A 7925-nucleotide genomic window follows, 5' to 3' on the forward strand; every position below is an offset into this window, starting at 1 on the left:
AACTGTTGGGGCGCCTGGGTGGCGCAGTCGGTTAAGCATCCGACTTCAGCCAGGTCACGATCTCGCGGTCCGTGAGTTCCAGCCCCGCATCAGGCTCTGGGCTGATGGCTCGGAGCCTGGAGCTTGTTTCTGATTCTGTGTCTCCCTCTCTCTCTGCCCCTCCCCCGTTCATGCTCTGTCTCTCTCTGTCCCAAAAATAAATAAAAAACATTGAAAAAAAATTAAAAAAAAAAAAGAAAAGGAAACTGTAAATTAACTCTCATGTAGGTGATTGAGATGAGTATTGTGTGAGATGCTATGTTGGTTGTGGAAAGAGCACTGCATCAGAAACAGGAAGATCTGACTTTTAATATTTTCTTGCTTTCCTCTGGCCAAATAATCTTATTTTTCTGAGTTTACCATTCTCTTACCTGGCAAGGATAGGGTTTAACTATAAAAAGATCCATCAATATTTATGTGACTAATAGTGTTTTCAAATTTTTCTCAGTTACAAATACTAATTTGTCCCTAAATTTAATATAGATGTTGTCTGTCAAAGTGCTATTTTATTTGGAGATGTTTGAAGAGGTAAAGATTGTCTAAAGTCATATTTTTATCTGTGTTAGGATTAAATTATACAAATCTATGTAAGTTGTAAATTTTTGTTGAATATCTTAGCCCTTTGCATAGTCTGTTATTTTTAGATATTTTATGCATGCTGAAGAGTACACTAGATGTTTAAGTAAGTTATGAAATGAGGTAATAAAGTGCACGATGGAAAATTTACTGTGCAACTTGAGAAATAGTTTCAGAGCCTCCTATCTTGTATATTATGCCCATAATGGAAACAACTGACACAAACTAAGAATATATTTCATTTTAATGTGTGTGTTAACTCTTCACAGGAAATGTATCATAGATGAGTAAGTCCATGCTTTGATATACTTACTCTGCTCCAGTAAATTAAAGAGATATACCAAATATAAAAAGAAGAAAGCCAAAGCATGGTAAGGCACAAATAAAAGATAAATATATTAATGGACCAAAGATGGAAAAGAAAGTGGTGAGCCAGGCTAAAGCTGTGGAAATTCTAGGCTTGGCTTAGATGCAGACATTGAAGATCAACAGGTTGTTCCAGCACTGTAACAGGAACAATGTGCTTTGGGCTAAACAAGGGACCTGATCCACACATACTACTTGAATCTAAAATAAGCAGTTCAGCCCCTGAGCTAGTTCAAATTGGCTGCCTGCCAATTCCTGTGGTGACAACTTTTTGCAACCTGCAGACCAAGGGAGAGAGGTAGATCCAGATGCTGGCTTCAGAAAATGAACACTAAATTTCTTAGACTTGAGTTGTAATATTCATAGTATTACAGCTGCACACCACTAAAAGACCTACTTATGTCCAGGGACCTGGGATAGAATAATTTCAAAACCATTTGAGACAAATCCCTGAACCCAGGAGGGAGGGAGAATGGGAGAGAAAGTAGAAGAAAAAGACCAATTAAAAAAAAAACTCTTCTGGGGCACCTGGGTGGCTTAGTCAATTGAGTGTCTCACTTCAGCTCAGGTCATGATCTCATGGTTGTTCAGTTAGAGCCCCGCATCGGGGCTTGGGGGCTTGCTGATGTCAGCACAGAACTGACAGGAATCCTCTGTCCCCCTCTCTCTCTGCCCCTCCCCTGCTCATGCTCTCTTTCAAAAATAAAGTAAAATAAAATACTCTTCCACTTAAAATAAATGTACAAACCAAAATGTTGAAACATATTGTCTTCTAGAGTTATTGTTGCTAATGAGATACTTTCAACAAATTGTCATTTTTAAGGTATCTCCATTTTCTCTCTGAAGGCTTTAAAAAATTTTCTCTGATTCTTGTTGTATGTCTAAGTGTTGATTTTTATTTTTATTATCTGTTTGGAGTATACTTTCTATTAATAATATAAGTTATTTCAATTCTGGATTTTCTCAGCTCCTATTAATGAAAAATTTTGCTTCTATGTGTATCTTACAATTTTATTTATTATACCTCAATAAAACTGGAAAAATTACAAAGCAAACACTTAAAAATAGTAAAAGGAAACAAAAAAAGTTTGGACATTTAAATCTATACTCCTATATTACTCTTGGATTTAAGAAAATCACAATGGAAATAAGAACTACTGTAGAAAGGAACAAAAATTAAAATATTATTTAAAATTGTGGAATACAGCTAAAAGAGTATTTAGGGGTAAATTTATTGACAAATACAATAACTAAAAGTTAAACAAAACAAATTATTTAAAATAAGTGAATTTAGCAAGCCACTCAAGAAACAAGGCAAAAAAAACCCACATTATATCAGCATAAACTTAAAGAAAATAATAGGAAAAATAACCAAGGTAAGAGTATAAATTATTGATATGCAAACAAGGAAGAATTCTAATGAAAAAGCAATAGAGGGGCGCCTGGGTGACTCAGTCGGTTGAGCATACAACTTCAGCTCAGGTCATGATCTCACAGCTCATGAGTTTGAGCCCTGCTTTGTCAGGCTCTGTGCAGACAGCTCAGAGCCTGGAGCCTGCTTAGGATTCTGTGTTTCCCTCTTTCTCTGCCCCTCCACTGCTTGTGTTCTGTCTCTCAAAAAAAATAAACAAACATTAATTTTTTTTTAACAATAGAAGCAGACAGTAAAAGTCATACTGAAACTGGTGGGAAGAAATTAAAATTCTGTCAAGTCCAATGGTGGGACTAATATACAGTAGGCAGATGTCATGGCTAAAATTCTTTTTAAAGATTTTAAAAGAAAACCCCAAATTCTGATTAAAAACAAAGTCTTGGAAAAGGATAAAGAAAAGCAAGAGAAACTGGGGAAAAAATAAAACAACTTGATAAAAAGCAAGAAGAATGAGTGGGAAATAATATACAGAGTAAAACCAGATATTGTCAAAGACAAAGAACAGATAATCTTTACAGAGCTACAATAAGGGATGTTGAACAATTATTTAATGAGACTTGAAATCATCAAAACAATGTTGATGAAAATATTTTTAAAAATCTAAGAAAAGGTGGAGGCCCTACTAGAAAACAAGGTGAGTTGATATCAATTGTTTGCAATTTTTTCCATTCTCAGAGGAATGGGTAAAAGTAAAATTGGGGGCACCTGGGTGGCTCAGTTGGTTGAGCATCCAACTCTTGATTTCAGCTCTGGTCATGATCCCAAGGTCATAGGATCCAGCCCTGTGTTGGGCTCTGCCCTGAGTGTGGAGCCTGTTTGGGATTCTCTCTCTCTCTCTCTCTCTCTCTCTCTCTCTCTCTCTCTTTCCCTCCCTCCCTCCCTCCCTCCCTCTCCCCCTCCCCCTCTGTCCCCCCCCCCAGCTCTGTCTCTAAAAAAAAAAAAAAAAAAAAAAAGTAAAAATGGTAAAAGTTCAACACGGAAGAAACCCAAAGGCAAACAGATTGAAGTGGTACAGAAGTGGGCAATCTCACTTAAGAATGTTGATTTAGAAGCACCTGACTGGCTCAGTTGGAAGAGCATGTGAATCTTGATTTTGATGTCTTGATTTTGAACCCCACATTGGGTATAGAGATTACGTTAAAAATATATTTTTTAAAAAGAACCTTGATTCAAAATCTTAAGATATTATCAAACCCTACCTACTATATATTTAAAAGCTTTGTTTATAGCTTATGACTTAGGGTTTATTTCAGGAATGCAAGGATATTCCAATATAAGAAAATCTAATAATGCAAAACTCCATATTAAGAGATTAAAGATAAAAAACCATACATTCATTTAAATAGAGACATAATAAAGCTCTTGAGAATATTCAGCATGTGATTAAAATCTTAGAAAACTAGGAATTGAAGAAAATATCCTTAACTTGAAGAATACCTATCAAAAACTTACAGAACCACCCAAGCAATCTACAGATTCAATGCAATCCCTATCAAAATCCCAATGACTTGTTTTGCGGAAGTAGAAAAAAGCCCATTCTAAAATTCATACAAAGTAGCAAGAAACTTCAAATAACCAAAACAATCTTGAACAAGAAGAACAAAGAACAAACCTCCTTCAATTTCCTTAATGTTCCATTCTGGCTCTCACCTCCAAGCATTGGTACTGAGGTTCTAGAACACCACTCCAGCCTCTTCTTGACCCATCCCTACCCTTTAGGAGTCATCTTCAATAATGTCTTGGAAAAGTACTGACCCACCTTCTCATTGCCTAGTGGTCCCCACCTTTGTCTCAGTTAGCATATTGTATTGAAATACTCTGTTTACTTTCCTGTGTCCTCTCCTATCCTGTAAGCTCCCTGAGAACAAGAACTGTGTTCATCACGTTCACCATTTCTTTCTCCAGCATCAGTCAGGCATTGGTGTCAGGTATACAGTAGTGTCTGATAATTTTTAAAATACAGATGTTGAAGTTAAATCCTAAGCCATGAAGCACAGAAATCCAAAATGTATAGCCTTAGAAGATAAATTAGCTAATGTTCTAAATTTGATCTTATTGTCTTTGAATATAAAATAAGTTGAAGATATTTGGAGCAAGGGCAGTGGCAGCCTTGATTAATGCCTTTAGTGTTCACTAGGCATACTTTCCTACCAACTACTATCAAGGTCACATTTGTTTACACATTCTTATTAATCCTGAGAAAAAGATTCCTGACTTGAAAGAGCTACTTCTAAGGTATGGTAAAACTCTAAGATTCTTCAAAGCAACTTGAAAGTCACAAAGCTAACAAGCAAGAAATAACTTGGGTTTGCCTAAGAGGGTGCAGAAATTACTTAGGCCTCTGAGCGTCGCTGTTGACCACCTAAGAAGTAAAAGGCTGCAACACATCCAGTCCAACATTCCGGCTCCCACAACAAAAGGACTGGGTATTTGGCCCCCAAGCTTCCGGGCGGAAAAAAAAAAAAAATGCAGCAGCCCAAATTTCTCTCTACAGTGACCTGGGTCCTGTGAATGCTGATCCCCACAGACCCTGAGGAATACAGAGGAATAAAACTGGATGCTGGAAGTTGCCTGGGAGAAAAGATTGCAGCAGAAGAAATGGCGGCTCTGCAAAAGTTATTACAACGCGGAAGGCTTGATCGGCTGTATTTTCTTTTGGTGGTTTTGTGGGAGGCCGGAGCTGGACAGATGCACTATTCTGTGCCAGAAGAGATTGACAAAGGCTCCTTCGTGGGCGACATCGCCAAGGACCTGGGGCTGGAGCCCCTGACACTGGCAGAGCGTGGAGTCCGCATCGTCTCCAGAGGTAGGACGCAGCTCTTTGCTCTGAACCCGCGAAGCGGCAGTTTGGTTACCGCAGGCAGGATAGACCGAGAGGCGCTCTGTGCTCAGAGCGCGCAGTGCCTGGTGAATTTTAACATACTCCTGGAAGACAAATTTAATATTTATTCAGTAGAAGTGGAAATAACAGATATTAACGATAATGCCCCTCGCTTTGGAGTAGATGAACTAGAGCTAAAAATCAGTGAAACCACTACGCCAGGATTCCGAATTCCTCTAAAGAGTGCGCACGATGCAGACGTAGGAGAAAACACCCTTCAGAAGTACGAACTGAACCCAAATGACCACTTTTCCCTGGTTGTGCGAAGCGGAGTGGATGGGAACAAGTACCCTGAGCTGGTGCTGGAGCTCGCCCTGGACCGCGAAGAGAAGGCTGTTCACCACCTCGTCCTTGTGGCTTTGGATGGGGGCAGCCCGGTCCGATCTGGCACCTCCCGCATCCACGTGACTGTCCTGGATGTGAACGACAACGCACCTATATTTACACAGCCTGAGTACCGTGTAAGTGTTCCTGAGAGTATGCCCATAGGTACCCGGATACTCACAGTCACCGCCACTGACACAGATGAGGGATACAATGCCCAAGTCGCATATTTTAAAGAGAAAAATCCTGGAGAAACCTCAGAGATATTTGAGCTTGAGTCGACATCTGGAGATATAACAATCATAAAGAGTCTAGATTATGAAGATGCCAAAGTCCATGAAATTGATATTGAAGCTCAGGATGGTCCGGGCCTTCTGACCAGAACAAAGGTTATTGTGACTGTTCTGGATGTGAATGACAATGCCCCAGAATTTTACATGACATCTTCTACCAGTTCAATTCCTGAAGGCTCTCCTCCAGGAACCATAATTGCACTTTTTAATGTACATGACAGAGACTCTGGGCAGAATGCATTTATCACATGTTCACTCCCAGAGAACCTTCCTTTCAAGTTAGAAAGATCAGTGGACAATTACCACCGACTGGTTACAACCAGAGCCCTTGACAGGGAACAGTTTTCCTCTTACAACGTCACTGTGACTGCTAAAGATGGAGGGAAACCATCTCTGTCCACGGATGCTTACATTACACTGCAGGTGGCAGACATTAATGACAACCCACCAACCTTCCCTCACATGTCCTACTCTGCCTACATTCCTGAAAACAATCCCAGGGGCGCTTCCATCATTTCTGTGGTGGCCCATGACCCTGACAGTGACGATAATGCCCATATAACTTACTCTTTGACTGAAGACACTCTTCAGGATGCACCCCTGTCCTCTTACATCTCCATCAACTCTGACACTGGCATCCTGTATGCATTGCGCTCCTTTGACTATGAGCAGTTCCAGGATTTGCACCTGAGGTTGACTGCATGGGACAATGGGAACCCACCCCTCAGCAGCAACGTGTCACTGAGCATATTCGTGCTGGACCAGAATGACAACGCACCAGAAATCCTGTACCCCGCCCTCCCCACCGACGGTTCCACAGGCGTGGAGCTGGCTCCCCGATCCGCAGAGCCCGGCTACCTGGTGACCAAGGTGGTGGCGGTGGACAGAGACTCTGGCCAGAACGCCTGGCTGTCCTACCGTCTGCTCAAGGCCAGCGAGCCAGGGCTTTTTACGGTGGGGCTGCACACGGGCGAGGTGCGCACTGCACGGGCCCTGCTGGACAGAGATGCGCTCAAGCAGAGCCTGGTGGTGGTGGTGCAGGACCATGGCCAGCCCCCTCTCTCGGCCACCGTCACGCTCACCGTGGCCGTAGCTGACAACATCCCAGACGTCCTGGCCGATCTGGGCAGCACCAGGACCCCCGCCGACCCAAATGATTCTGACCTCACACTGTACCTGGTAGTGGCGGTGGCCGCAGTCTCCTGCGTCTTCCTCGCCTTTGTGATCGTGCTGCTGGGACTCAGGCTGAGGCGCTGGCACTCATCCCGTCTGCTCCAGGCTTCAGGAGGCGGGCTGGTGGGCGTGCCCGCCTCTCACTTTGTGGGCGTGGACGGGGTGCGGGCTTTCCTGCAGACCTATTCCCACGAGGTCTCCCTCACCGCGGACTCCGGGGAGAGTCACGTGATCTTCCCCCAGCCCAACTATGCCGACATGCTTCTCAGCCAGGAGAGCTGTGAGAAAAAGGATTTTCTATCATCACCTCAGTCTTTACTTGAAGACAAGGGAGAAGAAACATCCCAGGTAAACTCCCTTCACGGTATACTTATGAGGTATTGCTAAAATAAATAGATATGTTTATTTACTCCGCTGCCTCCATTGTTTACCACATGTTTTCTGTTTTGCATATTTACTTGTGAATATATCCCTTTTAAGGACATGAGTCCTGGTGAATTATTTCTCAGTAGTTCTAAGTGTTTACACCTTGTACGGGGGAAGAGGAGGCTAGAATCATTGTATCATGAATTTAAATCAGGAGTTAGTATTGGGTGAATATTATATTTAGTTTATCAAAGAGCATTGCATTAGGAAATGGTGTATCTGGTTTCCCATACTTTCTTTCTCCTCCCTGGGCAAATCTTCTTGTCTACCTGGATCAATAATTCTTTCTCTATTAAAAATATGAAGATTGAGGGGTGGCTGGCTGGCTCAGTCAGCGAAGCATGCTACTCTTGATCTTGGGGTGGGGAGTTTGAGCTCCATACGGTGGTAGAGTTTATTTAAAAAAAAAAAAAAA

General features: G+C 41.8%; 1 long non-coding RNA gene across 1 annotated transcript; it reads right to left on the bottom strand.

Annotated features, from left to right (window-relative positions):
• Window positions 1–5042: 5042 nt before the first annotated feature.
• On the bottom strand, window positions 5043–6555 carry LOC125934905 (uncharacterized). Its single transcript, XR_007461569.1, has 4 exons — window positions 6479–6555; window positions 5800–5903; window positions 5585–5707; window positions 5043–5338 (listed from the first exon to the last, which is right to left on the bottom strand). It is a non-coding gene; the product is annotated as an uncharacterized LOC125934905 (long non-coding RNA).
• Window positions 6556–7925: the final 1370 nt, after the last annotated feature.

Source organism: Panthera uncia, assembly GCF_023721935.1.
Source record: "Panthera uncia isolate 11264 chromosome A1 unlocalized genomic scaffold, Puncia_PCG_1.0 HiC_scaffold_17, whole genome shotgun sequence".
In the NCBI taxonomy this organism is placed as follows: Eukaryota; Metazoa; Chordata; class Mammalia; order Carnivora; family Felidae; genus Panthera; species Panthera uncia.